Below are 7,708 nucleotides of genomic sequence, written 5' to 3'. Positions count from 1 at the left end.
GTGACCGGAACCATGAAGACACTTAGAAACCTGGATAATTTCAACTAAATAGAGCCTTTTGAAAGTAGCGGAGATGTGGCGCGGAAATGTTTCAGAATACGGTCCTTGGGTGTGATTTGGGCGGGTGAGGGCGGCTGGGCGGGTGGTATTGACTCATCAGCGGCGAGCGGCGGCAAGAGGGCAGTGTGTCGACCCGTCAATAAGGTTGTCTTCTCCATTTACAGTATTGACAGATGAGCATCCCGCCCCTCCTGTTTCTCCTGTACCCGACAGCCAGCACCTCACCTCCCATCAGCCAGCCACCCTCCCTCCTTCCCTCCTTCCTCTCTCCCTCCCCTCCCTCCCGTCACTCATTCCCCCTTCCTCGTGTCCTATTTCTGGGAGCCCTTCCCATCTAATTATTGTCTTACCTTGGGATAGTAATTGGAGTGAGAAAGTTGTAGGATAATAATAATAATAATAATAATGATAATAATAATAATAATAATAATAATAATAGAAATGAAGTGGTAATGACAATATGGTATAGTAGTACTGAGTAATAACAATAACAAAAAACTTCATTTTGTACATTACTTTCTAGAGAGAAGAGACAAAACCATAATTTTTCCCCTTCCTGAGTTTATTGTTGCATTTGTTCTGTGTCTCTTGTGCCAAAATGCGAAAGAGAATAATAAAACTGTACATAGAACAAACAATAAAGCAAAACAGATTAATAGCATACACAAATCAACCCAAAGAAAACGCTAACGAGGCAGTCTGTTACTTATCATCGTGTTACTTATGAACGCAATAACTATGAACGAGGGGAATACAAGCACACTATCCATTCCCTCCCAACTCTCACCAGAACCTTCCCCCCTCACCCTCCCTTGTTAACAGATCAATGAATGGCACCTCACATCATGCTATTTACGACCGCTGTTTGTTTTCCTGGTACTAAATTTTTACATCACTAAAGGGCATGCGTGTAGTGTGCCTTCTTGGGGATCCTAATAGTATCATATTCCCGGCAGCGTTCTTGTAGCTCATTAATCTTTCGGCTAAAACTAACGCCTTGTGACATCTCGTATTTATTCTCGTGTATTTAACTAGTCACTGCCGCCCCACTAGTTGGTGTCGCATGAATGGCTGTTTGTGTGTGTGTGTGTGTGTGTGTGTGTGTGTGTGTGTGTGTGTGTGTGTGTGTGTGTGTGTGTGTGTGTGTGTGTATAGAGATGCATGGAGTGATTCAAGGGGGAGCATAGAAGTGTAATTGAGAGAGGACAGGGAGAAGATATGAGAAAGTGTTTATTGTTTTCATTATCAGAGCATTTATTCGTTTCTGCCTGTCTGTCTATATAGTTATCCATCTATCTATCTATCTATCTATCTAGCTAGTTACTTGTCTGCCTTTGTTTATCTATCTAATAACATATATATATATATATATATATATATATATATATATATATATATATATATATATATATATAGAGAGAGAGAGAGAGAGAGAGAGAGAGAGAGAGAGAGAGAGAGAGTTGCGGGAGAAGGTGGATGGTGATGCGGCGATCCTTGCGAGATTGATGGTGACGATGTTTGTTGAAGGCGCGGCTGGTGATGGTAATGACCTTCGTGAGTAATGTTGGTAGTGTTTGTTGAAGGTGTGGTGGTGGTGGTGGTGGTGGTGGTAAAGGTAGTGAGTATTAGTTTGATTGTAAGTAGTAGTAGTAGTAGTAGCAGCAATAGTAGTTATTGTTGTTGTACTTGTTGTTGTTGTTGTCTTGTCTTTATTGTTGGTGCATTAGTAATGGCATCAGTTGGTAAACTGAACTTTTTTTTATAATGATACACTCAACGCTCAATTAAAAAAGCGAGCTAGTGACTGAACCAATGAATCACACCGCGAGTCACCGAACCCATCCTATTCTGCCCAGTGATTGGCCAGAAAATACGAAGCTCCCATTGGCTAACGCATATCACGTGATTCTAACCCCTCCTCGCTATTATGATAAAATGAGAGCCACGTTCTTTTGTCTCATCTTACCATGACAAGCATTAATTCTTAGCATCTTAGTTTACTTCTTCCTTAATAAGCTCTAAGGCAACAAACACACACTAGAATTCAGATTTATGTAGCTAATTGATAAGAAAACAACATAAACATTTACTCTCATATTCTCAAACGTAGCAGTGCAGTGAAAATGCAAGATTAAAATATGAATTAATTAATGAAACAAACAGTAAGAGAATGAAAATAGAAATGCGTGAAGAAGATTATGGTGAAGGATAAGATTAGAGAACGGGAAAGAAAATGGGAGAGAGCTTAGAGGAGAGCAGGAAGGAGAGGTGGCGTTAGATGATGGGGGGGGGGAATGGGGAAGGGAGGAGGTGTTGACTAGTAACAGGCTCAGTAAGGTAGATGACCAAGCTGGTGATAATGTAGCGTGTGTTGCGCATTTTATCTACGTGACATGTGTTCTTGTTGAGTGACGTGACAGGCGTGACGAAACTGTTGTAATTGTGGGATTGGCAATGAACTGTGAGATTCTTCAGTTCTCCGTATGGTAAGTTAATTTTCTCTCTCTCTCTCTCTCTCTCTCTCTCTCTCTCTCTCTCTCTCTCTCTCTGTGTGTGTGTGTGTGTGTGTGTGTGTGTGTGTGTATCCATAACTCCCAATTACATACCGAACATGCCAAATACTTCAGGCCTACAACCTCCCAATGGTGCAGTTTGTCATGATTCAGTAATTGACTCAAACATCAGGACACCCTATCGCCTCAATAATCCTATCACTTCACTAGTAATCCTGCCCCCGCTACGTGCTTGCTCTGACGGTAATTGTCTCTGTACACACATCACGCTACTGACTCGCTGATGCCTTACTCGTGGCTCAAAGTTTGTGTGCTATACATAGTTTTTTGCCTCCGTAATTATTAAAGACTTGAGCGAGTTTGGAATCAACGGAGGAGTCAAGGTTGAGTAAAATGTGGAGTCTTAGTGATTATTTTTAGTTCTGGGTTTACTTGGTCGGTCGAATTGGTTTGGTGGCTCTGTGGTAAAGTCATCGGTTCATGGTCTTCATGGCGTGAGTTCGATCTTAATCCACGGTAGTTTTTTTGATGAATAAATAAAAATAATGAATAAATAAAACTCTAGTGAATTGAACCCAGCTAATCATCTCTGTGGACTTTTGCTTATAGGTCAAAACTGAAACTAACTCTTTTCTTATGCAAAATGTTACCAAGAGAAAGCTTCCACTTGTTCGGTCATGTTTTCTCTGTTTCATTACTCCATTTCACTCCTTTTCAGATTTTCCTTTTGTTTTGTTCTTAATTTATGATGAAAGAATTATAACTCGACCTAATTAAGGATCTAAAGTACATGCCCTAATTACTTATGCTGAATTGTAACTTAAGAGAAAGGATAAGAAATTAGTTCTCAGATGGTAGATGACTGAAATAAAACTAAATCAAGTTGTTAGCGCTGACCACTATAGAAAATTTAAATGACTAGATACATTCATAGGTGAGAAGGCCAGGTGAAAATAGTTAGGTGTGTTTTCATAGAAAGACTGACACGTGTAGGACTGACGGGTTCTTGTAGCTTGTTATCTTGTGTTCTTGATTACAGTAGCTCATCGGACACTCACTCTGTACTACACGTCCTTGCATCAGCCTTATCAGTTCCTCCTTTCCCTTCTCCAACTTCCGTACACCCCTCTCCTTCCTCACAAACTCTCGCCCTTCCTCAATCAATCAATCCCTCGTTTTCTCTCTCTCTCTCTCTCTCTCTCTCTCTCTCTCTCTCTCTCTCTCTCTCTCTCTCTCTCTCTCTCTCTCTCTCTCTCTCTCTCTCTCTCTCTCTCTCTCTCTCTCTCTCTCTCTCGACCCAGTGGAGTAAATATCTTCCCTTATTCCCTTCCTATCCCTTCCAGGTCCAAGTTTTCCCCTCGCCGCTACGCCAGCAGAATACAGAGGAGAAGGAGCAACAGTGAACTCCGCCGGATAAAAGGTAAGGTGAGTACAGCCAAAGAACTTAATACTTATTGTCTAGTCACATATTCTTTACCTACTTTTGAATTGCTAAGGGCTGTCTCTGTATCACCCACTTATTTGTCTATTCACTTTTATATTTCAATGTATTCCAAGGTCTTTTCCTCTGTAACATAATTTACAGCGTGATTACTTCGCGTCTATATCCGCCAGTGCCGTGTTTACTACCTGCACCTGATTCACGTGTGACTGTGATGGACGAACGGTGTACTTGGCGCAGCTCCAAGCCAGTTCAGAGTGCGCTGGTGGGAGGAGGCAGTGGGGATGGTAGGGAATGAGGTGTGATGGGCTGAGGTTGGTTGGGGTGAGCACGGTACGATTTGAGATGAGGATAAGAACTTGTGTGTTATGGGAGGTGTGTGAGAGGAGACTTAATGGTTTAACTCCCTTCAGTACTAAGACGCATTTTTACCATGATTTTTGGGTATGATTACACGATTTTATTTGCATTAGGAGGAGTCTATGGAGGTCAAAAGATTAATAGCCACAGTCTTCACTATTTTGATCAGCTGCACAAGTTTCTGAAGCTGTATGAAATCACCAAATAGTACCCAGAATTAATATGAAAACGCCGCTTGGTATTGAAAGGGTTAAGTTAGTGTGGAAGGGGCAAGAAAGTGTTGTGCGTGTGAAGGGAGGGGTGAAGGTAGTCGGATGAGGATATCGAAGTAGGGAAGTTAAGGGGGGGAAAGCCAGTGGTGACGGTTAGTGCAGAGTTTAGGATAGTGAGGCAGGGACGGTACTGTGAAGAGGATGAGGAGATGCAGCAATGTGGGTTAATGTGAGAGGCGTTAGAGTAGTAGGGTAAGGACGTGGAGGGTACGGATGGTGGTGGAAGTTAAACTGGTTAATAAGAACACAGGAAAATAATGGAAGCTGGAGAAATACGAGACACTGCAAGGATCAAAGGAAGCTGCAAGAATAAGGGAAGCTGTAAAAAATAAGATATGCTGTAAAATGTAAGGGGAACAACAAGAAATAGGGAATGTTACAAGAAATAAGGGAAGCTGCAAAAAATAAGATATGTTTTTAAATGTAAGGGGAACAGCAAAGAATTGGGAATGTTACAAAAAACAAGGGAAGCTGCAAGAAATAAGACATGTTGTAAGAAATAAGGAGAACAGCAATAAATAAGGAATGCTACAAGAAATAAGGGAAGATGCAAGTTACGTAAGGAAGGAAGGAAGGGGAGGGAGGAGGAGGAAGGGGCCAGTTGATTTATGAAATGTGTCTTGCTTCCGGTTATCATTCATTCAATTAGTGACGTCACGATGGTAAGAGTACTTAAACGACTACTGCTACTGCTGCTTCTACTGCTGCTCCTCCTGTTGCTTCTTGCTGCCATTGCACAGATCATACGGGATGAGAAATAAAGTAAAGATGTCATACAATTTAAGGCTCTGGTAAGAAGAATAAATTGTGTTTCAAAGCGCTACTACTTCTGTTACTACTACTACTAACACTACTACTACCACTACAACTACTACTACTACTACTACTACTACTACTACTACTACTACTACTACTACTACTACTACTACTACTACTACTACTACTGCTACTATTGCTGCCTGTAGTTGACAGTAAGTGATGTTTCTCGTTTCTCTTCCACCACCCCTTCCCCAATGCGCGCCCCCCACACCAATACATCTCTCTCTCTCTCTCTCTCTCTCTCTCTCTCTCTCTCTCTCTCTCTCATATGTGGTACTCACCATGTTTTTTGTTTATCTTCAGCTTTTTCATAGTTGTCTCCTATTCCTTTTTATTTTTCTTTCTTTCTTCCTTTCTATTTCCTTCTTCCCTTACTTACGTCATTCTTCTTTATCCTCATTCTTCTTTATTCCCCTCTTCCTATTACTCCTCATTCTCCTTTCCTCCTGAATCTCCTCAGCTCTAAAATCATTAAATGTATTCATATCATCCATTCCTCCTCCTCCTCCTCCTCTCCTCCTCCTCCTGTACTTTATTCTGGATTAATATCCGTTTACATTGAATATCGGAAATTATCGTCTCTATCGGAATTTTCTCTTCCTCTTTACACTCCTCTCCATCCTCTTCCTCTTCTTCCTCCTTTCCTTCTTCCTCATCATCTCCTCCTCTGCCCACTTTTCTTCTCTTCGTTGTCATTCCTTCGGTCCGCCTCATAGTTCTTCATCCGTTCTAGTATAATTTTCCTCATCCATAATCATCTTTTAATTCTCTTCTTGTTGTATGGCAGTGTTTTGTAGTGGATTGTTTGTGTTATGGTGAAAATAAGTTAAAAAAAATGGAAGGTATGTATTGAGTAGGAAGGAAAAAATAATGGGAAAGGGACGAAGAAAGAAATGGAAACGTGGAAGATGAAACAACATGGGAAGAACACGATGCACTGGGAAGGGAAGAGCGAAAATAAACAAAACATTAGATAGAAAGAAAAGAGGATGAAAAAGCAAAGGAAAACTGTTGGAAATTGAGGGAGGGGAAAGAGGAGAAGAGAGAGAGAGACAAGGAGACATGCCAGGTAATGAGGGAGGAAAAAAAAAAAAAAGGGAAAGAGGAATGAAATAATGGGCTTGATATATGACGAAGAATATGTTTAGTTTGTCCAGGTCAGTCTGTTCTCACACATATTCCTCTCCTTGCCCTCCTGACCTCAGCTGAAAATACATTAAAAAAGAGTTTGTTAAGCTTTTAATTAGTAGGAGGATATGGAAAACTTTTAAATTTCACTAACTTGAGCAATTTGCATAATAATGAGCCAGTAAACCCACGTCTCCTTAGGTCACTCTGACAAAGATGCCTCTCTCTCTCTCTCTCTCTCTCTCTCTCTCTCTCTCTCTCTCTCTCTCTCTCTCTCTCTCATCAAATTGAAAGGCAATGTTTCTAAGTTTTTTTCTGCGTGAGTTCTTTTCACCTCCTCCTCCTCCTCCTCCTCCTCCTCCTCCTCCTCCTCCTCCTCCTCCTCCTCCTCCTCTATTTTTTTCTTGGTCTTTTGTTCTTGTTCTTGTCCTTATTTTCTTTTCTTATTAATCATTTCCTCTCTCTCATTCCTTTACTGTTCATTGCTTTTCTTCCTATGTGTTCCATCACTTATCCCTTCCACTTCCTCTTCTCCCCCCACCCCCAAATCATACACCTCCACACCTCCACTTACATCCTCAACACATCAATTCCCTCCACTCTATACACATCCAAACTGCCCTGACTTCCTCCTATTCATCAAGCCTCTCCACTCTACCCTCACCTGCCTTCCATATGTACATTACCCAATAAGTCCTCTCTCGCTCTCTCTCCTTCTGTTCTGACCACCCATGAATGTAGGTGAAAAAATCTACAACCACACAATGACTCAATCCTCTGCCCCTTTAGTGAAAGCTACCGCGAGTCACGAGGCCTGCTTGTTAGTATTGTTTCTCGCTTTCCCGCCTTTTTTTACGGCACGTGTATGTGTTAATGCTTTGGAGAGGAGTGTGTGGGCGGCTTACTGGCTGGCTGGCTGGCTGACTGGCGGAGTGTGTGTAGGTTTGTTGGTGTGTGGGTGTGTAGTTTCCTTTTTTTGTATTTATTTTCTTTCTTGTAAGAGGGTTTCTGGCTCAGGGCAAGAAAAGATGTGGGAAAAATTGTTATGTGAGTGTGTGTGCGTGTGTGTGTGTGTGCGTGTGTGTGTAAATGTAGTTGGTTGGTTGGTTTCCTTG

This window comes from Portunus trituberculatus, chromosome 40 (genome assembly GCF_017591435.1).
Source record: "Portunus trituberculatus isolate SZX2019 chromosome 40, ASM1759143v1, whole genome shotgun sequence".
Classification (NCBI taxonomy): Eukaryota; Metazoa; Arthropoda; class Malacostraca; order Decapoda; family Portunidae; genus Portunus; species Portunus trituberculatus.
The sequence above is the reverse complement of the archived record's forward strand: the minus strand, read 5'-3'. Positions refer to the sequence as shown.